The following is a 25,209-nucleotide window of genomic DNA, read 5'->3' as shown; positions in this document are numbered from 1 at the left end:
AGACATGATGTCAGTGAATGCCTAGGCTCCATAAGAAGCTTCCTAAAACTATGATTTTTCTCCGTACAGTTGCATGAAAGTGAACTTGCTCAGTCGTGTCCAACTCTTTGCGACCCCATGGACTATAGCCTACCAAGCTCCTCTGTCCATGGGATTTTCCAGGCAAGAGTACTGGAGTGGATTGCAACTCCATATATCCCCAACACCTGTTAGACACAGTTGCAAGGAAGAATCCACCTTTAACACTGTTTTCACAGGTGTTGCCAGAAAAATAAGAAGAGTGCAATAATCATTCCCAAAGCTGAATGTTTTCAATGTAAAGATTCTACTCCTTAGACTATCTCTTTCCTACCATTTTAGCAACAAGATGGTCCTTTCTTTTATGAAATTGTTCTTCCTTGGCGAAATTTAAAAAAAAAAATTGGTAGCCTTAAGCTAATCCCCTCAATTCTTTTTTGTAGTTTCTTGGTCCAGGTGCTCTATTGTACATTTGAGGATCACTTCTCTACAGCATCCTCCAAACCAAGGAATTTAAGGTCAGTCATTCAGTTATCACCAGTTCTCATCTACTTTATCACCATGGTGACCAGCCAGTCTTCAGGGCAACAAACAACCTACAGAAAATTTAAGTCAGTGTTCACCAGGGAAGAGAATGAAAATGTTTTTGGTTTATAAATTTGTGGTCTGTAAGTTCCTGGTCACTCTGGAACTTTTCCCTCCCATCCATAAGCCCCTCACTGTGCCCTATCCATCCCGCATCGTCACAGTTATCACCTCCTATTTCAGAAATCAATTTCAGGGTCCTGTGCCAATTTGTGTTCTTCCCACCACTGATCTGGGAACCCCAAACCAAGACCCTTCAGCTCCTAGAATTCTGAGGTCAGCCTGATGGCACCCAAGGCTCTCGAGAACAATCCACACTGAAATAAAAGCCCAAGGCTAGCTTCTCTCTACTGCAGCATCTCACCCAATCCAGATGATCCTAAGTCCACCCCATCCACCCAGGAAAGCTCAACTGTGGGAAGCCAAAGCTGAGGAGGGCCACCTGCTCCTCCAGAACCTCCAAACAGAGAACGGTGGCAAGAAAATCAGTTGGTCATGACACGCTCTCAGCTACTTACAAGATTTTTTTTCAACCAAGAATACATTAATATATAAAGGTAAAATTCCCTATTTTCCAGGGATTATGAAAGTGAAAGTGAAGGTCACTCAGTCGTGTCCAACTCTTTGTGACCCCATGGACTCTACACTCCATGGAATCCTCTAAGCCAGAATATTGGAGTGGGTAACCTTTCCCTTCTCCAGGGGATCTTCCCAACCCAGGGAGCGAAACCAGGGGTCCCACAATGCAGGCAGGTTCTTTACCAACTGAGCACCCAGGGAAGCCCAAAGATACTGGAGTGGGGAGCCTATCCCTTCTCCAGCAGATCATCCCGACCTGGGAATCAAACTGTGGTCTCCTGCATTGCAGGTGGATTCTTTACCAACTGAGCTACCTTTAATTTAACAATGTGCTACTTAAATTTTTCTTTATTTAATTCTTCCCCCAAAATTAACTATTAAAAAAGTTTAAAAATCAATAAACACTAAATATTTTAATACGTTCACTTACCTTGTCTCTAACTGAGCTAATCAGTGAAATATATTTGTTGTAAAGAGTTAATTTCCTAGATTAAACATGCACATAAACATGTAAATATGACAATATTTTGAGTTATATCAAGCTAATAGAGATAACATTTATTGGGCTAGCCACTGGGCCATTGGGCACTTTGCTTAGATTACCTCAGTTAATCCTAATAACAAATCTATAAAGAAGGTGCTTTTCTTATTCCCATCTTATAGATGAGGTTATAGAAGAGCAACTTCATTACTGTAATTTAATCTCCACTAACTCAGGATTCGAGTAGAGTGTTTATTCTGGCTATAAAAAGGTTGAATAAGCATATTAGAAATAAAACAGCATTGTACAAGGCATAGTTAACCTCCTAAGACATACTGAAAAGCAGATCAGTTGCAAGACTTCCAACAGGAACTGTTTGAGAAGGTGCTGTCTGAAACTATGCTATGTTAAACACTTTAAAATTCAGACTTCCACTATCTAAGAGTGGGTTTCCTCTCACGGTTACCCCAACAATTAGTAGCTAGTCTATAGATTATACAATATAATAAATATCATTTGTCATTTCTCCCATTTCCCTCCTCCCACAACAGTACCCAGACCTGTGTTTTCCCCAACCCAGGTGCTCTGAGGGAAGCTGACATATCACCCAGTGTAGGGATAAGCCAATTAGGAAATAGCTCCCGTCCCTGTCAATCAACAGGGGGTGTTCACCTAGCCACTGTGATTGGCTAAGGAATGAACATATGACTCAGTTCAGGCCAATGAAATGCCAGGGTTGGCTTTCTGGGGAGGGACTTCTGGAAAAAAATACTTTCTCAGTCTTTTAAAGAGTTACTGGAAAGGATGCTTCTTTCCTTCTGGCTGGAGGGGTATGCAACAATAAGCTCAGGAACTTCTGTGGCCATTTTGCCTCCAGGAGAAAAGCAAGCCCTAGGATGCACTGACACCATGGAAAAGCAGCTGAGCGAAAGGAAGAAACTGGCCTGCTGATGACAAGTTGAGCTATCACACATGAACCCTATAGTCCATCCCATCTCTGCATTTTGATGGTACAAGTCACTTAATTTAATTCCCTGTGCTGTGGGAGCCCCTTTGAGTTCCGTTTTATGACATTCACAACCCCAAAGAATCCAAACCGAGAAATGGGAAACAAGCACTCATCCACAGCTATTTCCTAGCACTTGCTCAGATGTTGCTTTGCCCTGTTTCCAGTGGTTTTGTGTTGTTTTTCTTGAGAAAATATAATGGACTTTCAAGAAACACTTTCATGAACTAATGAGTAGCCGTGAGCAAGTCACTTGATCTGCCTGTGTCTTTTCAACTCTAGAAAGGGTAAAGTTTGACTGGAGGGTTTCTGGGCTCCTTCCAGCCCCCACAGCCAACGACCGGTTCCATGTAGCTGACCCAATAATGCAGTTTCACTCACTCGAATCAACAAAAAGCCCTATTTGAGTTCTAAAGTAGAAACATCCCTTTTAATATATTCCAAGTGAGAATATATTAAGAGCGCATCTCTTGGTCAATCAGGTATTTTCCATTTGCGCCTGGATATCCACCCCTCAGGGGGCTTCCCTAGTGGCGCAGAAGGTAAAGAATCTGCCTGGAATGCACACATGCACATGGGCGTCCAGGCCCAGCGCAGCTGACCTCCCCTCTGTGGGGCATTTTCCACAACACAAGGATCAAAGAAACGAGCGTTCAAACACCCAGAACGTCAGAGAAGCTACCTGTTTCACGATTAAGAGGCTTAATCTCTCAGAGTCGTCCTGCTTCTGTGTCTTCCTCCTTCAGCATCCTCCAGAGCCAGGGCCTGTAGGAGTGACCCAGAAAGCACATTCAGGATATCTGGCTTCAGCTTGGGGACAGATCATATCAACGAGGAGGGACTGAAGAAGCATCTAAGGATGGACTGCTCAATTCTAAACTTCTAGTCACTCAGGTCCCAAACCCAGGAGTCACTGGGACTCCCCTCTTTCCCTTACACCCTATGTCCAACCCATCAGCAAATGATGTCAGCTTTATCTCCAAAATACATGCAGACACTCACCACCTCCACGGCTACCACTTTGGTCCAAACAGCTTCTCTTATTAGCTTATTGCTCTAACCTCCTAGCTGGTCCCCATACTTCCACCCTTGCCCGTCTATAATCCATATATTGTGGGTTGAATTGTGTCTCCCCACAATTCCTACATGAAAGTCCTAAAGCCAGTATCTCAGGACATAACCTTATCTGGAATAGGGCCAATGTCATGAGCTGTTAAGCTGAGGTCATACATCATACACTGAGCAGTAAGTGTGTTAGTCGCTCAGTCGTGCCCGACTCTCTGCGACCCCATGGACTGCAGCCCAGGAGGCTCCTCTGTCCATTAGATTCTCCAATCAAGGACACTGGAGTGGATTGCCATTTCTTTCTTCAACACTGAGCAGGGTGGGTCCCTAATCCAATATGACTGGTGTCCTTACAAAAAGGGGAAACTTGGACACAGACACCTACACAGTGACAGCACCATGTGAAGACTGGAGTCACACTGCCATAAGCTAGGAAATTACCAGAAGCTAGGAGAGAGGCCTGCATCGCGTCCTTCCCTAGAGCCTGCGAGGCAGCGTTGCCCTGCAGACATCTTGTTCTCGGACTTCTGGCCTCAGAACAATGAGACTATAAATTCCTGCTGTTTAAGCCACCCAGTCTGTGGTACTCTGTTATTGGAATACTAGCAGACTAATACACTAGGCTCCTCACAGCCTCCAGTGATCATTTAAAAATCACTCTTCTGCTCAAAACATTTCTGTGTGCGTGCCGAGTCGCTTCAGTCGTGTCTGACTCTTTGCGACCCCATGGACTGTGGCCTGCCAGCCTCCTCTGTCCTTGCAGTTCTCCAGGGAAGAATACTGGAGTGGGTTGTCATGCCCTCCTCCAGAGGATCTTCCTGACCCAGGGATCGAACCCATGTCTCTGTATCTCCTGCATTAGCAAACGGGTTCTTTACCACTAGCACCAGCTGGGAAGCCCAAAACATTCCTAGAGTGTCTCACCTCTCTCAAAGTAAAAGGTGAAGTCCTTGAAATGTCCCACAAGACTCACACAACCTGGCCCAGCCTCCTCCCTGAACCTTTCTCTTCTACTCTGCCCTTCAGTTTCCTCCAAACACAATGGCTTCCTCTAACATCCCAAGCAGGCTCCCATCCCAGGGCCTTTGCATATGCTTGTCCCCTGCCTGGAATACTGTTCCTCCAGGCATCCTTCACTTCCTTCAGGTTTCCATGATAATGTCACCTTCTCAGTGAGACCCTCCTAACAACCCCAGCACCCATCCCCCTTCCCTGATGTATTTTTCCTTGTTACGCTCATCACCACCTGACTTTTATTTATATTTTTATCCATCTCCCCTCACACTAGATCAGAAACTCCCTGAAAGCAGAGACCTGGTATTATGGTATGCCCCAGAGCCCAGCACATAGGAGATGCTCAAGAAATAGTGGCTGAGAGGTTTATCTGCAGAATGAAAGGAGGCAAGAGAAAAGAGTTGCAAGAAGGAGGAAGTTGTGCCCAGTGTCAGAAGCAGCAAAGGCTCCAGAAAGATAAGGACCAAAGTGTCTGTTGGGTGTTGCACATGGAGACCACAGGTGACGTGGGGAGAGCAGTTCACGTGGAAGCAGGAGCCCCGTGCAGCAAGCCCATTGCATCTTCCCTCGCACCCCTCACACCTCCCAGTGGCAGAAGCCGGCCTGAGCGGGCTGCCTCAGTAAAGGACGAAAACCCAAGGGTAGGTTCTTTCCGTCTGGGAAAGAATGGGAAGGAAGGAGAGAGGAAAGAGACAAAGAGGGAGTGAAGGTTTGAGGAAAGACTCCAGCAGCATGACTGGAGGGGGTGAGGTCCCAGGAACTGCAGGAGTGAGTCCGCCGAGTGCAGGAAGAAGGTTCCCTCTGGCCAGGAGGAAGAGGGGCGTGTCCTCTTGAGTGGAAGGAAACCAAGCTGGGATGAGCCCAGCTGGAGATCATGGCACGACGGGGGAGGTGAGAACCTGAGAGGGCTTGCTGCTGAGCGAGGGGCTGAAATCACTGAAGGCAGGTTGTCTCCTGAGTGACCAAGGACAGACAGGAGGGGGACTGGAGGGAGTGGGGACGGTGGGGAACGTCTCTCAGGGTCAGCCCTGAAACCCAGCACCCCTACAGGTCTCCCTCACATCACCCAGTGCCGACCCTGACAGGAGCGAGCAGGTCACAGGCCAGCATCACTGAGGTCGCAGCTGAGAGGCCGTGGGCTCAGACACACACAGTCCACGTGGCTGTGGGTTTCTGAGACAGGCCCGTGGTAGCCTGGGTTTAGGAGAAGGGCCTTCTTCCAACTGAAGAATGCTGGGACCCCACCCAGTGCCACTGCTTGCTGTCTGGGCTGCCTCACTCTCCCAGGCCCCCACATTCAACCCTTTCAGTCCATTCTCCGCTGCCCTGATTCCTCCCCACCAGTCACCAGTCCTGCCTCTTACACTTGTGTGTTGGGCGCGACCCAAGTTAAAACCCTCACACACTAGTCCCATGCAGTGTTCTGAAAGTCTGCTTACACTTGATGAAACTGAGCCTCAAGAAATGAAGTCACCTGCTCCAGGTCTCACAGGCAGCAAGTCAAATCCCAGTTGGGGTCTGAAATCTTCCATCTCTCTTTCTTTTTGTCTATATTCATGCCTCCACCCTGGTCCAAGGCCTCAACATTTCATTCCTAAAATTTAATATAATAAACGTCTTCTAACTGACCTTCCAGCATCCCCCCTGGTTCAGGGGATACATCCAGATGAACTTTCCCACACCATTGTCTTATTTGGTTTTTCTGTTCCAATAAGCTTTTATATACAAAAATAGGCTCCAGGCCATAGTTAGCCTGCAAGTCATAGTTTTCCAAACATTGAATTATAGTCTTCACAGAATTATGAAAATTTTCCTCCATTATTTGTTCAAGTATTTTTCCCTATCCCACTGAGACCTCACTTACAGATATGTTAGACCACTTCATGTTGTCCCACAAGTCAATGCTATGCTTTTGTTTTAAATATCTCTGTGCTGCTTCTTGGACAGTTTCTATTGCCATGACTTCAAGTTGGTGTCTAACCTACTTTAATCTCATCCAGTATGTTTTTTGTTTCCAATGCTGTATCTTTTAGCTCTAAAAGTTCCACTGGACTCTTTTTTAACATCTTCTTTTTTCTTCTCTTTTCTGATCTTGTTTTCTTTGTTGAATATGTGGAGAGTATTTGCAACAGCTCACAGCACTGTTTTTACCCATTGCTGTCCTATGTAACTGGAAGGATCCTTCTTCAATCTTGTTTCCCACATGCATGCTCTGCTCCGCCCCATGCGCCCCTCAAGGTCCCAGTGCTGGGACATCCATCCCCTCCCTCACCCCCATATCTCCACCCCTCTAGGCACCTTATTTGAGTCCCAACTTGCTGAGCAATCTATGTTCTTGTGAGTTCACTGCGTTTATCTTGGCAAGTGTTCGTCTGCTGAGTTTCCGAGTAGACAGCACACCCCTTGAGGGTAATTAATATATGTGTTGAATGCTTGGAATTGCCCACTGCTCAACACAGAGTCTACAAGGGTAGATGTTACTTGATCTACAGAACGATTCTGATGGAGTGGAGATGATATACTTCTAGAAGTATAAATATAAGAAAATACAAGAGAACTGGGAGAGGTAAGGGAAAGGACACAGGGCCTTCTTAAAGTTTTGGAGGGGTAACTATTCTTCCTTTGTAGGAGCCCCCAGAGTCTGACACCCTGTAACAGCCACCACGATAATAATGAGGATGGCTTGATGGAGCTCTCTGCCCGCCTCCTACATATTCAAGGTCTTGGAACCCCTGCTTAGTTATCTGCGTGCACTCACACAGATATCCTATCTTCCTCCCTCTTCATGAGAAGAGCTTAAAATGTGAGCAAGCCAAATCTGGCTGAATGGAGTTCACGGTGACCAGCAGGATGGTAAACGTAGCAAAGAGGATCCTCCACTTCTGGGAAATAGGGAGTTGGCCTTAACCCATTTCAACTATCAGCTGGGGACCATGCAAAAAAAAAAAAAAATTTAAGATTCCCTCTAGAAAAATGGTACAAATGAACCTATGTGTAAAGCCGAAATAGAGACACAGATGTAGAAAACAAATGTATTGACACCAACGGGAGAAAGGGGTGGGGGGGGGAGAGATGAATTGGAAGACAGGGATCGACATATATACATTACTATGTATAAAATATAGAACTAACAAGAACCTACTGTATAGCACAGGGAACTCTACTCAGTGCTCTGTGGTGACCTAAATGGGAAGGAAATCCAAAAGAGAGGGGATATATTATACATACAGCTGAATCACTTTGCTGCATAGCAGAAACTGTTGTAAAGCAACTATACTCCAATAATTTTCTTTTTTTTAATTCTAAGAATTCTGGGGCCAAAGCAGGAGGATGGTTGGGAAAAGTGAAAGTCAGCAAGGCACTCAGGAGCCATCAGATCACACACTATGCAGGCAGAATGGACAGCACCTGAATAACAAGGCTCTGGGAGGCGTGGGGACACAGCAGGGGACGGAGAGAGTGGGACAAATTGAGAGAGTAGCACTGAAACATACACATTGCTGCTGCTGCTGCTGCTACGTCGCTTCAGTTGTGTCCAACTCTGTGCGACCCCACAGACGGCAGCCCACCAGGCTCCCCCGTCCCTGCAATTCTCCAGGCAAGAACACTAGAGTGGGTTGCCATTTCCTTCTCCAATGCATGAAAGCGAAAAGTGAAAGCGAAAGTAAAGTCGCTCAGTCATATCGGACTCTCTGACCCCATGGACTGCAGCCTACCAGGCTCCTCCGTCCACAGGATTTTCCAGGCAGGAGTACTGGAGTGGGGTGCCATCGCCTTCTCCGACCATATACATTACCACATGTAAACCATAGAGCTAGTGGGAAGTTGCCCTATAACACTGGAAGCCCAGCCTGGTGCTCCGTGACAACTGAGAGGAATGGGATGGGCTGCAGGGTGGGAGGGAGGTTCAAGGAGGAGGGGACATAAGTGCACTTATGGCTGATTCATGCTGTTGTACGGCAGAAACCAACCCAACACTGTAAAGCAATTATGTGCTGTGCTTAGTCGCTCAGTCGTGCCCGACTCTTTGCAACCCCATGGACTGTAGCCTGCCATGCTCCTCTGTCCACGGGGATACTCCAGGCAAGAATACTGGAGTGGGTTGCCATGCCCCCCTCTGGGGGATCTTCCCAAGCCAGGGATTGAACCAGAGTCTCCTGCATTGCAGGCGGATTCTTTACCAGCTGAGTTACCAGGAAAGCCCTCAAAGCAATTATACTCCAAACTAAAAACAAACAAACAAGGGTCCAGGAGGAACCTATGGAGGGGAAGGCAATCCTGTCCACCAAGATGCCCACTAAGAAACCAAGATCTCCCCAAACCCATGGAACCAAAGGCACAGTGTGGTCCTCGAGACACAGTGGAAATACCAGGAGCTCTGGAGTCAAGCCTGGGATCAAACCCTGACCCTGTCACATAGTGGCTGTCCAACTTATGCTGGTCACTTCCTCTCTCTGAGTCTGGTTCTGCATGAGCTAATGTGAAGCCTAAATAAAACAAGAAATGTAGGAAGACATCTAGCACAGCTCCTGGCATTATATAAGGGGCCCATAAGTGTGCTGCTCTGCCTTCTTCCAACCTTCAGATCTCACGGCTCTCCACCCTCCCTAAGAGGAGCTAGCGCAGAAGCTAGAGAGCATTTCCCAGGGGGAAGGTTTGCAAAGAAGGATGGCCAAAATCAGCAGAAGGCAGGAGGACAAAAGGGGCTCCTCATGACCACGAAGAGAGAAGCGCTGGACTTCTGTCAGTGTCAGGGTTTCGAAACACACCAAGCCCCAGATCAGACCTAAACAGGAAGCTTGTGACAAGCTTAGAAAGCACGCTGGCTCAACTGCAGGAGGTTGGCAGCACTCAGAAAAGATGGGAATGAGCACTTCTGGGGGGCAGGGGTAGGTATGGAATAAGGAGCGTGCGTGGTCAACATTCCACAGACACGCAACTCCTCCCAGAGCCCAGAGCACCCACCCTGTGCTCCCCCCTCATACAAAGCACAGGGACCAATCCCACACAGCTGCCCTGGTTTTCTGGCTTCCATGTGGAGCCTGTCGACATCTCCCCACACTGTCCCTCTCCTCCCTCCCCAGGCATCAGGAGCAGTGGACACTTTGATCAGCTCTCAGGGATCTGGGAGACTCAGGTGTTGAGATCATTTCTCAGGTGGGAGAAATTAGCACAGAATGAGGAAGTGATGTGTGGAGGTCCCACAGGGCTCTCCACCAACATCTGGTAGACTCCCAGGAGGGCGCCTTGGCCCTCCACCATGGGGTCTCCAGGGCGCCATGTTTCCTCCTCTGAAATCCTGCCTGGGACTAACATTTTCACTTGTACTGTTCACACTGGTATGGGACACTGTAACTTCAGATCGCTTACTGGTAAAGGCAGGAAATACAGACATGCCTGACCTCCATGATTTGTGTCCATCCCCAGATGAAGTGAAAACTAAAAAGCTCCTTCCCCTTTGTTCTTAATTTCCTAGCACATGTGGATTGAGCCTTGATACCAGGCTCTATGTCTGTTGGGTGTGTTCCAGAAAACACTTAGTAAATTAATAAACAACATCATTACCATTTCATCCCAACTTCCCCACCCCGCTCCCGCTCCCCCATCATTACCTCCAAACTGTCCCACTGGTCCTGATCTGCCCTCTGCAGACAGGTCCTCAGCTCCGCCCCTCCTGGGTCAACCACCCAATTGTGAACTCAGTTCCCTGATTGTCAGCCTCAGTGCCCGCCCCCTCCTTGGCACCTCCCAGCAGTGGTTTCCCCACCTACCCAAGTTAGGTTCCTTTTTGAAAAATGACTCATTTAGGAAGACACAAAACCAAAAACTTCAATGGTGAAGATAAAACAACACCGACTCTCTTTAAACACCTCCTACTCCATGTAAAACTTAGATTCAATAAAGGCACCCGAGACTGGACCTCCTCGTTTTGAACTTACGGTATACACAATTCTTCTAGCAAAACACATTTCCAGTAATATCTTCTCTCTGAACTCTTTAGGGTCTTCTTTACAAATGGAGGTGTCAGTACCTTTTTAAAAATGTGGGAATGAGAAGTGAAAGTCTATGCTTTCAACTCCTGGGTCAACAATTATTTGATGTTTTACTACGTTTATGATTCTGACTTACTGGACAAAGGCCATTGACATTATATCATTGGCCTGATGAGAATTATGGGGAGTTGTTTTTTTTTTTCTTAATAAAAAGTAAGATTTCTTCATGTGTAAGAAGCTTATAATATTTTGTGCACAGTATCTGAAAGAAACAACATTGTAGGATATAATACATAGAATCATAACATTTTAGGACAAAAATGTGCAATTAGGATGATCCTAATCCTGAGATTCTCAACGTTGGCCGCATTAAAAAATTCTCAACCTGGAAGAAAATTTAACAAAAAATTCCCAGGCCCTATTCCCAGAGATTTGGATACACCTGGACTGTACAGGGACTCTGACATTGATTTTTTTCTCTTAAGTTTCCTGGTGATTTGGGCTTCCCTGGTGGCTCAGAGGTTAAAGCGTCTGCCTGCAATGCGGGAGACCTGGGTTCAATCCCTGGGTCGGGAAGGTGCCCTGGAGAAGGAAATGGCAACCCACTCTAGTATTCTTGCCTGGAGAATCCCATGGACAGAGGAGCTTGGTGGGCTACAGTCCACGGGGTCGCAAAGAGTCGGACACGACTGAGCGACTTCACTTCACTTTAATGTGCAGCCAGGGTTGAGGACTCCTGATCTACAGCAGATAAGGAAACAGAGATGTAAAAAAATTAAGGTGCAGCCCCAAGTTGCATAGCTGGATACAAAACCTGAACCAAATATGACGTTTCCAAACCCCATCCAGTTCTGCTGCCTCACTCAGATTTTCCATATTCATCCAATTGTTAGAACTTTTTTTTTTTAAATTTGGAGGACTAACACAGACATGCCAACTTTTCACTTTGTCAAACAAGGGTATTTTTATAAATATCTATCAGTGACTGCCACTGCTTCCTGACATGTCTCATGCTTATCTGCATGCCTGCCATCTCTCCACCCCAAATCATCTCTCCATGCCCAGGAGGTAAGACTGGACCATAGCTGGCCCTGTCCACAGTCTTACTCACCTCTACTCACCCTGCCCCTCACCAGCACCCACAGGACAAATCCAGATACGACCCAGGCCTCAAAAGTCCTCCATCTTCCCCTTTCCTGACCTCCACAATACTGATTTCTGAAAGCCCCTTCCTTGACCACAATCTACTTCCCAGTCCCTCCGAACCCACCCTTGGCCTTTCTCCTGACCAATGCATGACAGCTAATATTTATACGAGTCACAAAATTCAATATTTACAATTCATTCTTCCATACACATTATCCCTTTCAAATTTCTCCCTCATCAAGGACATACTGGAAATTTTTTTTAAATTGAAGTCTAGTTACTGTACAATATTAAATAAGTTACAAGTGTGCAATACAGCGATTCATAATTTTTAAAGGTTATACTGCATGTACAGTTATAATAAAACATTGCCCATATTCCCTGTGTTGCACAATATATCCTTGTGGCTTATTTCATAGCTAATAGTTTGTACCTCTTACTCCCCTATCCCTATTTTGCCCCTCCCACCTTCTGCTCCTCACTGGCAACCACTTGTTTGTGTCTGCTTCTTTATTATATTCACTAGCTTGTTTTATTTTTTAGATTTCACATATAAGTGATATCACACAGTTTCGTGTCTTATCTGACTTCTTTCACTGAGCACAATGCCTCCAAGATGCACCAGAAACTTAGAGGCGACCTTTGACAAGAATTAGAGGCTGAAGTGGGAAGGCGGGCAGGGGGTTTCTCTTTATACCCTTCAGTGAGTTTGAGGCAAGCATGTAGTTTTTAAGTGGGATACAAATCACACATACATGCACACACAGAATAAAACAAAGCAAGTTACAAAATACACCTACAGTTTGCTTCCACCTTGTAAATACACAAGTGTCGGGGAAATCTCCATACTCAAGTTTTCAATGTAAATGATATTTCAGTTCAGTTCAGTTCCGTCACTCAGTCGTGTCCGACTCTTCGCAACCCCATGGACTGCAGCACGCCAGGCTTCCCTGTCCATCACTAACTCCTGGAGTTTACTCAAACTCATGTCCATCGAGTCAGTAATGCCATCCAACCATCTCATCCTCTGTTGTGCCCTTCTCCTCCCGCCTTCAATCTTTCCCAGCATGGGGGTCTTTCCTAATGAGTTGGCTCTTCACATCAGGTTGCCAAAGTATTTTGACCACCAGGTTTCGTTGAGTACCGTGTTCATTCTCTTAAAGTTATTTTATGGTTTCCATATCTAGGTGGCGGGATGATGGGTGATGTTAATTTCACTTCCTATTTCTCTTTGCTTATCTTTATTATGTTTTATTTATGTAATAAAGAATATTGAAAGTTTAAAAACTGAACCAAAGCATTATCTGATCTCTGAAACCTACACAGCATCAAGATGCCACAGCACCAGAGCGTGATCCAGTCTGATATGCAGAAATATCTCCTTTTTTGAAAAATGCACAATTTCTCCCAAGTCAGGTCTTGGCTTCTGCAGCCTTTCCAGAGGGCAAATCTACCACTACAACTGACCCCAGCCACACCCAAGCCTGGCACTTCCCAAGAACTGATGTAGAAAAGAGGACCAAGCGCAGCGGTCGAGTCCCTTCTGGGGCCCAGCTGGCCTTTTCAGCTTCATCTCCCCCTTGTCCCCACGTTTCAGCCACACGGAACAGTTGCTCTCTCCTGAGTGTCTCCACTGGCTCCTGCCTCTAAGTTTTCACCCAGGCTGTGTCACCCACCCACTACTTGCTTCCTTCCTGAGTCTCTGCCAAGGCAAGCAGCCACACCTACTCCAAGTAACATTCAAACCCACAGCTTGAAGACCAGGAGCCCAGAAACTCTCGTGATGGAGGGGAAGCTGCGGAATCCTCCACAGACTCCACTGCTCCCTGGTGTCTAACAAGGCGCAGAGGGTGAGAGCGTTTTCCAGGTAGCCAGAACCATAAGCTCGAGGGCCTGGAGCTCAGAGGGTGTGTGATGAGTTCTGGGGAAGAAGAGGCATTTAGAATGTCTGAAGCACCTCCCGGCCATCCAAGGCTCAGCAGAAAGAAAAATCCAAAGACATCTACCAAATATACAAGGGCCAGCACAAAGAGAGAGGCCCAAGAGAAGGGCTCTCAGCCTTCCATTTGCTGCTACTCCTTCCAACCGCTTCCCCGCAATTCACTCTGCCCTTCCAGTGTCTATGGGTTGAGGCTAACAGGAGTGGGTGGAAAAAATAGGAATAGAGAAAAGTGAGATTAAGCAACACCACACTGAGGTTCTTCCTGTGCAACACCAAGCAGCCTCGGGTGATGCTTGGGGCAGGCTGGGGAGAGGGGGGGACGTGGTGCTTAGCCCTCTCCTCGGTGTCAGACCCAAAGGTGAAAGATGTCTGCAGTTATACAAAGTTCCAAGAACCTTCAGAGACATTTCAAAAGAACCGTGAGGCTTTAAAACTGTCGAGACACAGACTGGTTATGCTCCACCCCGCTGCCTCTGTGGCCTGTGTGAGGCCTTTGGGGAAATCCTGATGGGGGCCATTGGACTACCCTCGCCACCTTCCGTCCTGTAAGGAGACCAGTGACAATTCCAGCTCCTCACATGTCCACCTCCACTGGGTGTGGTCACCAGGCTGATACACCGGGGGAGATACAGCTCTGTATCCACCTCCACTGGGTGTGGTCACGGGGCTGATACACAGGGGGAGATACAGCTCTGTGAAAGCACAGCGCTGTCTCAGACTTCGTGTCTGTCACTTCTCCTGAAAACACTCAACGAGACCATAAGCTCCTGTGACCTCATCTCTAGCTTATTCTCTTGTCCCTCCCTGAACCCTCCCTGCTGGCTCTCAGTGGGCATTTACTAACCAAGGAGAAAACCAACCCTCCAATCCATCACCGCCTGCCACGCGGCCCCTCTCCCAGGGCTCTGGGCCTCCCTGGGCTCTGGGGCAGTTCCCTCTGAAGCAGTTCCCTCAGGCTTTGCAGGAGTAATGACATCTCCTCTATGTCACTGGTCCCTGGGCACCATCGCTGTTGGTCCCCTGAACCCTGGAATAATTACTCTAGCCTCTTCAATTAAAACTTCAGAGGAAGGGAAGGGTTCCAAGAACACTCAGGACCTAAGATCTGTACTGAAGAAAGCTGGAGCCTTCTTGGAGATTAAAGAGATGGACACTCTCAAAATGGCCGGAAAACACACCCTGGAGGGGATAGTGGGCAAGTCCCCTGCCGCTGCTTGCGTGGGGGAGGCCTGGGGGCTGGAATGGCTGGAGAAGGGCTCACAGGGGAAGTGAGATCTGAGTTGGGTTCCAAAAGTGGGTTCAATTGGGTCAAGTGGAGAGGAAGTGGGAAGACCATCCCAGCACAAGCGCAGCACTGACCACAGGGTGGGTAGGGCCCCACTGCGGAGGAAGGGGACCCAGGAGGCAGCGGTGGGTACACGTATGCATGCCGGAGTCAGGCAAAACCGCTGACAAAATCAGAGCGACGGACAAAGACAAAATCAACTTTGCCTCTTGTTAGCTGTTGCCACGGGGCAACTCACTAACTCCCTCAGTCCCACTCTGAAGATGAGGATAAGAACGGTACCAGCCCACTGCAGTTGTTGCGAAGACTGAACAAGAGGATGCCCGGAAAATGTTTAGGATGCTGAGTGCCTGCTGTCAATGAATATCACGTTATTCCCGCTACAGTCAAACACCCAGTGCCCATCCTGCTGATGTCGACACGGTACTTCCTTCTTTATAAGCCATGATGCTGGGAGGAAAGAAACACTGGCTGACCAGTCACGTCCTGAATAACCTAAGAAATGTATAAGAGCCAGATGGGCACTGAAATGCCCCAGCAGCCAGGGGGTGGTGGGTATTCGCAACCCCGCACGCGTGCGCGCGCGCGAACACACACACACACACACACACACACACACACACACACAGAAGCACACATGCTTCTCTGCCTTACTGGACCATCTACTGCAGCACTTGGGCTCCCTAAGCTTCCAGCTGAATTGGGCAAAGGGAAAGCATTTATCCCCCTCTTCCTTCTGTTTCCCTGGTGGCTCAGATGATAAAGAATCTGTTTGATCCTTGAGTTGGGAGGATCCCCTGGAGAAGGAAATGGCAACCTACTCCAGTATTCTTGCCTAGAGAATCCCATGGACAGAGGAGCCTGGCTACAGCCCATAGGGTCACACAGAGTCACTCACGACTGAGCGACTAACACTCACACTTTCCTTGGCAGTGGTTGTATCCCTCCAGCATCACAGCTATTGTCAGGGGCCCCATCTCCCCAACTCCAGAGCTCTGTCCTCTTGGCCAAGGGGGAGATAGTAGCCTCCCACTGCCCCAGGGGTGCCTGCCTACCCTTTGGCTTCCCTAACCCTGACCATCCTTCTCTAAATACTCCCCTTCACTAAAGTCTCCCCAGTAAACCCTTTGCCGGTCATCTCATCCTGGGACTCTGACGGACAGAGCCAGGGCCGTGTCCATCTGCCAGATACATGGGGTGGAACTCACAGCCCTGTCTTATTCTCACTCCATCCCTCCCCCCAGATCAGGGTGTGAACAGCAGTGTTTAAGACAGAAGCACCAATGCACTTTTCCCATGAGCCATCACTCAAGACTTTAGCATCCCTAGGAATCTGGATAAAACTCAAGAGGCTCAAGGAAAAGAAACTCTTCCAGGCCGGGCAGGGCATATTCAGAGGCGCTGTGGTCCTCCACCACCAAACAGAGTTCCAATCAAGTGGCAGAATCTAGATCTGTGCCTGGCAGTACACACAATAAATATTTGTTCATGCAGATTCTTCTGGCTAAGGATGAAGCCTGAAATCCAAGAGATCTTTCAGGAGAGGATACTTCTCAGAAGCAGTTCCTCCACGGGAAAGCTCCAGAGATGCCCTGAGCTCATGACATGAAGCTCTGAGGTGCCCCCAGTCTCCCACCCTTCATACCACACAAGCTGTTTCCTTGTCTCTCATCAAGTCATTCCCGAGGCTTATAATGTCCTCGGCATCTCCCTCACTGAGTTCATTTTTCTCATAGGGTCAAACACCATCTTGGTTCAGTGTAATCCAAAAGCATTTATTAAGGGCTTCCTGTGTACAAATACCATGTTAGGCATTGAAGATCCAAACATAATTAAGATAAAGGTCTTGGGATCCAAGAGCTGCAGAAAATATGAAGGAAGAGGGCTTAACAGTGACTAAAGGGGGAATCTCAGAGAGACCAAGCTTGAGCCACATCCGATCTTGGAGGACGGGGCTGTGACAGCGGGGAAGGTGGCAGGAGATGTGCAGAGGGAAGTGGGCGGGCGGTGGTGGTGAAGGAGCACTGGGGAAGGACAAGCGACACTGAACTGACAGGAGCGAGAGCAGAGCAGAGCCAGGGAAGGGCTCGCTCCCAAATAGGGCCCACCCGATTCAAGAACCGAGGGCAGCCACAGAGCGAAAATGAACCTGACCAGAAGGGTATTTCTTACCAACAGCCCCCCACAATCAAAATGCCAACCTCTTTGGCAGATGTCAGAAGAAGCCTGGCTGGGTCTGGGGCAAAGATGCTCCTCCTGAAAGGGTGTTTCTCAGCCTGCTACTCATCACCAGCCTGGCCCTGCCTCAGGGTTGGCCAGATCCATGGGCGGAAAGGGGACCTGCCACCCCAGAGCTTCAGAGGCGCTGAGAGCACTCCACCCCGTGAAAAATAATAACTTTGCACACACACTTGCTTGTTCTTACTTGGAATTCTAAAATTAAATGTTCCTTTTTCTCACCTAAAAGCTTTCTCCCTTTAGAAGCTAATATGCAAATGCCTCGGGAGAGGCTATGTCTTAGCACTCGCAGATCCGCTGAGGATGAAGTCTTCCAATAGATCTTTCCTGGAAAACAGGCTTTGCAGGAGGGCTGCTTAAGAAGAGGGAAGGGGTTCAGGGAAGGGAAGAACGGCCACTCCTGCAAGGAATCAGCCACATCCACCAAGGGCAGAGGGGTAAGAGAGTTAAATGCCAAGCCCTCAAAAGACCTTAGACCTTTTTTTTTCCCCTTTTAGTTTTAAAAAAAAATTGAGATACGGTTCACAAACCATAGAACTGACCCTTTAAACTGCCCAATTCGGGAACTTCCCTGGCAGACCAGTGGTTAAGACTCCACTCCCAGCGCAGGGGGCGTGGGCTCCCGCCCTGGTCAGAGAACTAGATGCTGCACACCATGCGTAGCCTGACCTAAGACATAAAATAAAGAGATAAACAAAGACTAAAGCTTCTTCAAAAAAAAAAAATCCTACCCAATTTGGTGGTTTTAGCATACTCACAAAACTCACAAACTTGTATAACCATCATGACCACCTCATTTCTGAATATTTTCATCACCTTCCCCTCCAAGAAAAATACATATCCATCAGGGGTCACTCCTCCTTTTCTTTGTCCCTTGGCCACCAATTTCTATCTTATGGACTTGCCCATTCCGGACATTTCACATAAACAGAACTATACAGTATGTGGCCTTTTGTGTCTGGCTTCTTTCATTTAATGTTTTCAAAATTCATCCACGTTGTAGCATGCATCATTACTTCACACCTTTTGATGACTGAATACTATTCCACTGTATAGATAATTCATCCAAAGATTTTCTAAAAGGCAAAACAAATATTGTTCCTGCAAAAAAAGGACCTCCCAATATCCTTAGAGCTGCTTGGGCAACACAACCCCTTGTTAAACCATCCTTCTCTGCATCTCCCATCAGCACCCATGAACACCATCCAAACCCTGTCCTTTGGGCTGGAGTGATTTTCCAAACACACAGAGGCTCAGGACAGCTGCCCTGAGTCACACAGGCCATGACAGAAACAACTCAAATTCCTTCTGAGGGAATTTATAATGACTCTTAAAATGTGTTTTATAAATCTCCATGGTCCTGGTACTGGAAGATAGGAGAGCAGAGTCCAGCTTCACAAGCTTACAAGCACCGCCCCCCTCCCCGGCTTGGTTTAATGCTCTGTTGTCCCTGTCTTGAAATCCTTAGTCATTCTTAAACAAGGGACCCCTCATTTCCACTGCACTGGGCCCAGTAAATGTCTGGTCTTGGGCAAAAGGTAAGGATTTGGGAAGTGGTTGGAATTTAGACACTCTTCCTGAGTAGACGGCTGCATAACAAACAGCTCACTTGAGTCAGGCTGGGGAGGGGGGTGGTGGTTTGCAGATAAGTGGCAAAGAGGGGCCAGGTCTATAGCAAGGCTGAAAATCCAGCTTCGAAACTGCCCGAAACCACGTCTTCCTACCCTAAGGCCTGAACAGTGTGGCTGCTCAGGCCTCCCCAGAACAGCCAGACTAGCTGAAAGTCAATGTGATAAGTCAATGTGATACAGGTTCAGACTGTAAAGCAGCAAGGACTCAAACTGAAACTTGTTTGATCTTGTAATCGCTTACAGGTTAAGACCAAGAAAAAGAAATAAAGAAAAAAAAAATCCCACGCTTACTAAAGTAACTGGCACCAAGAAAACTTTTTAAACATTTATTATTTTTTTTAAACTGTCACCTTTATTTCCAGCATATCAAGGAAGCCATGGTTTCACCAAACATCTGATATTTGATCCAAAGAGAGCTGTGAATTTAAATGCAGCTGATGCCAGGGATGTTAAATTAGAAGGGACTTCGGGGACCACATCCACATGGATCCCCAGGAACCTTAACCCCAACCCCCACCGAGGGTTGGCCCAAAGCTCACTTTATAGATGAGGAAGCTAGGCTGTGAGAGGGGAAGTAACCCACCACGGCCACCCACAAAAAGGGGCAGGACAAGAACCCAGGAGCTAGCAGCTTCCCGTTCCTACCTCCCAATTTCACGAGTCCATACAAAATTCATACGCTGAGTGTATGCACCCCCACACCCAACCTTCTCCTGAATCCTCAACTCAAATCTTCTGGTGCCTCAGGAGGAGTCTGGTTGTGCAGACAAACTTAAGATTCGTATACCGTAGGGAAGAAGATGCCACTTCCTTCCACCAGTGCAATCCCCAGTCCGTCATCTGGCAAAGGGCCAGGGTGCTCCAGCGCAGTTTTCAGAGCCTCTCTATATCCAGGGCATTCATAAACCACTCTCTTTCTGGGAAGAGTGAAGTCTAACCTAGTTTCTTTGCAGTTATAGGTATAAGGATCATGCAAGGTGGATGGAACTCAGGGGCAGACTAGAAATGCTGCCAGCCTACCGCCGTACCAAAGAGAAAGGTCCAGATGCCCACTGGAAAGTGATGGATCTCTGCCACCCCAATACGTTTCATTCTTTTTCTAAATCACAAACTAACCAAGTCAAACCATCCTTAACACCATGTGCCTGGATTTCCATTTGTGTTGTATGCTCCCCACCTTTATTCTTCTCTTCTTCCCTTGAACAAATAGATTCTGAGCACTTACTATGTGCCGGGCACATTCTGGTTGCCTAGAATACAGCAGCAAACAACACAGATCACGTTTGGGTATTTATGTTCTAAAGGCAGGAAATGAGGAAGAGTTAATAAATAAAGGAATATATACCCTTTAAGATGGTGACAAAGGCTCTGGCGAAAAGATAAAACAATAATAAAAGGGATGGAGAAGGGCAAAGAGGGAGAGCATTTTATCTAGAATGTCCAGGTAAGGATTCTCTGACAGAGGTGAAGGAGTGAGCCATACAGATATCTGGGGGAAGATATTCCAGGCAAAAGCGCAAGTGCAAAGGCCCTGAGATGGGAATGTCCTAGTACTTTCAAGGAACAACCAGAAGCCCAGTATGGAATGTGTGAATGAGGAAGAAATTGGCAGGTCAGAGAGGCAGCAGGTGGGAAGTCAGATCAGGCTGGCCCCAAAGCCATGATAAGGCTTTTGGCTTTTTGGGGTTTTAATTAATTAATTAATTAATTTTGGCCGTGCTGGGTCTTCATCGCTGTGCAGTCTTTTATCTAGTTGCGGTGAGTGGGGGCTACTCTCTAGGTACGGTTTCTCATTTGGGTGAATTCCCTGGTTCCGAAGCACGGGTTCTAGGGCACGTGTAGGGCAGGCCGAGCAGTTGTGGCACACGGGCTTAGCTGCTCCGAGGCGCGCGTGACGCTCCCAGATCAGGGATTGAGTTCCTGTCTCCTGTACTGGCAGGCAGATTCTTCACCACTAAGCCACCAGGGAGGCCCAGCCTTTGGCTTTTAACTCAAAGTGGGATAAGAGCATACAGGGCAGTGAGCAGGGGACTCACTGACCTGGCATAGGGTTTACCAGGAGCTCCTGAAACTACTGTTACCAGGCCTGTGCTGGGGACAAGATGCACGTCACAAATCCAGCAGAGCTACTAAGCAGCATTGAGAAACATACTTCCCTTCCCCTGGCCTCCACAATCTCCTCTGTGAAATGGGAAGATAAGACTAGGTGATGCCTAGTGATATTTCTTCCTCCAATATTCTTATTTTCTGACTCTAAGACAATTGTTCAAAGGGTCTAAAAGTCTCACTCTCTGACTTGGGAGAAGGCAAAAAATAGCAGCCAGATTTTAGAAGTCTCCAAACATTCTCCACGGCCTCCCCTGCCCCAAAACAAATTCTCACCCTGCAAAAGGCCCGGACTCTCTAGGGAGAAAGGTCCAGCCCAGGAAGCAGCCACGTCAGCAACGTCCTCTAAAGATTACGAAGGGTGACCACTAAAGATAGCACAGCCCCCACACAGTGTTTCAGGGTGGGGCTCAGCCAGCAGAGGCCAGTGAAAACGGCTGCTGCAGCCAAATCAAAGGCCACTCCTGAATCTGCTTCTTTGCTGGCTGGCCAAACCTGCTTCTATCTCCCCTACTTCCATCATGTCGCCAGAAAGAAAGTCTGGGTTGAGAACTGCCCACTCCTATCCATTTCCTTGAGGACTCTGTGTTTCACACAATCAAAGTCTTGAAAGCAAGACTCAGGTCTCCATCAGGCTGAATTAGTAGACTTTGTCCCTCCTCCCCCGAGAATATGAACAATCTCACCCATCAGACTGTGAATTAACCCTATGCCATCAGACTGGGGGTTCCATGAGGGCTGAGGCTGTGTCTCCCCCAACACATTGGGAGCCCCTGATGTTAGGGGATGTGCCACGCCACCCCCATTGGATGGAAGCTCATTGAGCACAGGGCTTATCTACTCCTTTCCCTCACTGCATCCCATGAGCCTTCTGTATATTTAGTGATGTCTTAAAGTGCGGATGAAAGCCTGGGGTCTCATCCCCCAGGCATGAGACCCTTGTGACTTCCGGCCATTAAATGATAAATGAAAACCAGCTGAATATGAACCTCCAAGGTAAATGCAAAGAAAACAAAATTAAAAGTTGGCTTCACCTAACAACTTTTGGGTAGACTGTTTGTTTATAGGCTCTGGCCAAAGGCTGTCCACATTTTATAAATAACTCTTCTGGTGATGGTGGTGGAGGCCAAGCTGAAATGGACCTAGAGGACGGAGGGCAGGGAGCCCACCAGCCCAGGCCTGACTAAAGCTGAGTCCGATGTGAGAGGGTGGCCCACGGTCCAGAAATGACCATCTTCTCGTCTTCCAACTAGAACTTTTCCAAGGCAGTCACACCAAATGATGTGGTGAGAAATGAGAAACTAGAATCAGGAGAGTGGGATGAGGAGAAGACCATCTCAGAGAGGCAGGCCCAGGGGACATGCAAGAGGCTACCGTGGGCAGGCGGGTAGAGCTGGGGACAGAGAGCTAAGGGCTGGTGCCTCCTGGAGGAAGCAGCACCCAGCCCAGACTCTAGGAGGGGGCTATCTACATGAAAGCCACCCTAGCCCCCCTGGAATCTAGGAAGCTGGCTCATCTCAGCAAAGGGTTTTCCCCCCAAAACGCCGAGAAGGGGCAAGAAGGCTGGAACTTCCAAGAGCTGAAACCAGTAACAATAATAGCTAGCACTTCCAGGCACTGTGCTAAGTACTTTCCATCTGCTAACTCAGTTCATCTTCCTAACAATGCTACTACTACCCCTCTTATACGGACGAGACGACTGAGGTCTGCCCAAAGTTAGGCAAAATAAAGATTTTTTTATTCTTTATTTCAGGAATAAAGATTTCAGCTCGGTGGTCTGGCTCTCCACCCTGTGCTCTCACCCACCTCCCTCTCTGAAAACAAAAAAAGGGGAAAATCCGAGGGTATTTCTGCTGGTTCCTCTGAACCTCTGGGGTTGAAGGCCACCCGAGCGGGAGATTGGGGTGCTGGAGACTCAGACAGCCCGGCAGGGTCCCAGCATCACCTGGGCTCAGAGCCTGGATACCCAGAAAATGCCACTCTGCTGGGGTATTGCTGACTCTCGCCTTTCAGGAGTCTCAGGTTGAGAAATTCCTACCCGTTCTGTATCTGGAGTGAGCACAGGGCAAAGAGTGAAGGCCGTGAGGAGGGGCAGGCGGCAGTGACAGCCCGGTGCCCACCAGAAGCCCACGAGGGGTCCCCAATCAGCAAACATAGGTTAAACTTCTTTCAAAACAGTGTGCTAGTTACATTTCCAAATAAAATTCTCAGTATGTTCCCTTCAACCACCATACCTTTCCAGGTTAAGTTCCTCTAAATGTAATAAATCAGTGAGTTCAACTGTGACCCTACAGAGTGCCCAGACTATCTGAAAACTGAAGGTAATGTTATTGGGCTGTCTTTTTTTTTCTTCCAGATTAACAACTGGACCTCACTGCCTTATATGAGGGCTTTCCATGATTGACACTATTGACATTTGGGGCTGAAAACTGTTGTGGGGTTGTCCTGGGTGTTGCAGGTTGTTCAGCAGCATGCCTGGCCTCTACCGACTAGATGCCAATGGCATTCTCTTTCCCTCTCCCCCGTGAATACGGCAACAAAAATGTCTCCAGGCATTGCCAAATGCTCAGGCCTAAGGGTCGGGGGTGGGCAGAGCGGGAGGGCTCACTCTCAGTTAAGAACCAATACGTTATATTTGGATAAACTTCAAGTGAAAAGGTGTCTAAAAGCTGGAAAAATAAACATACCAAGCATCATACTGAAAATGGAACTGACGTATTACTTAAAAATAAGTGTGCCCTATTTGCCTGACTTCCCAGACACCACGTTTTTGAACTTTTTCAGTGTGGCTGCCGTCTTCTTTCCTGAGAATCTGCTAAATGCAAATACACAGTGCCCAGATCCCCATGCCCTGTGGCTTCCTCAGTCTCATTCATGTCCACCCCCCAAACCAATCCATACTCACGTGTTTAACACACCAATAGGCACTCACTGTCTGCCCGAGTCAGACCGCTGTCACCTCTGCAGCAGCACAGATGGGGTGAGACCAGAAACCACTCAAGGGCTCCAGCTGCCTCAGAGGCTACAATGGCCACACCCAAGAAAATGGACCCATTTCATCATCCATTTCACTCTCCAGAGCCTCATTTGAATGCATGTTCTGCCTCAGCCCCTCAGGAAAGAACTATGCCAAGTACAGAAATGAGCCAAAGAGATAACACAACTAAAAGACTTGTGAACAACCCGACAACCTGGTAGAAAAATGGGCAAAGACTATGAATTGCAAGAAAAGGAAATACAGATGGATCTTCACCTTGTGAAAAAATGCTCAACCGCACTCATAAAAGAAATGCAAATTGAAACGAACTGAGATACCAATTTTCATCTATCAGACTGGCAGAGATCAAAAAGTCTGATAACTCACTGTGCTGGTGAGGATGTCTCATTCATTAAGGGTGTAAATTGCTATAACCTCCTTGAAAGGATACTCGCAACGTCTACCAATACCACTGACGTGTATGTGCTTTTACCAGCAATTCCACTTCTAAGAATTCATCCGGCAGACATACTCCTACATATGCAAAATGGTATGTACATGAGGATACTCACTGCAGTGTGATCTGTAATGACAAAAGACTGGAAACAGCCTCAAAATCCACTGTCAAGGGAAGGCTTTATTAAATTATGGCTAATCCGTAAAATGGAGTGCTTTGCAGATGCTAACAGAAACAATGAGGGCATTCTGTATGTCATGATATGGGATAATCTTCCATGTATACTGTTAGGTAAGACAATAAACCACACAACAGTATGCCAGTAGTTGTTCAAAAATACTACGGGTTTATATATGTATTTAGATGCATAGATTACCTTTGAAGAAGATAAACCAAAAGTTCTGGACAGGGAAACTGGAGGACTGGGGCAGGAAGGAGAATTACTATACACCACTTCAGACTCTTTGTAACCTCTAATTGGTATACCCTGTGCACATACTATTCAGTAAACAAACAAATAAACAGGAAGAGATCGTAACTGATCTGGCTCTACCATCATGATACGGATATACACGCAACAGATATTACAGGTCAGTTTCAATGATAAATTCTCTTCTAAGTATTCATGTGCATCACTCCAAATGTCTCAGGGGTTGTTTTTTGTTGTTGTTGTTATTATTATTCAA

General features: G+C 47.4%; 1 protein-coding gene across 7 annotated transcripts in view; it reads right to left on the bottom strand.

The window, feature by feature from the left end:
- TRERF1 (transcriptional regulating factor 1) overlaps positions 1–25,209 on the bottom strand; it is a 204,792-nt gene that overhangs the window by 116,511 nt on the left and 63,072 nt on the right. For 6 of the 7 annotated variants that reach the window (XM_018039094.1, XM_018039088.1, XM_018039091.1 and 3 more), the window contains exon 3: positions 3,352–3,434. The exons of the other annotated variant lie outside the window; for it this stretch is intronic. The gene's annotated coding sequence lies outside the window, so the exon portion shown is untranslated. The remainder of the gene's footprint in view (positions 1–3,351; positions 3,435–25,209) is intronic. 7 annotated transcript variants of the gene reach the window in all.

The sequence above is a fragment of the Capra hircus genome, chromosome 23, assembly GCF_001704415.2.
Source record: "Capra hircus breed San Clemente chromosome 23, ASM170441v1, whole genome shotgun sequence".
NCBI lineage: Eukaryota > Metazoa > Chordata > Mammalia > Artiodactyla > Bovidae > Capra > Capra hircus.
Note: the sequence above shows the minus strand (reverse complement) of the source record. Positions and strands in the feature narration are given on the sequence as shown.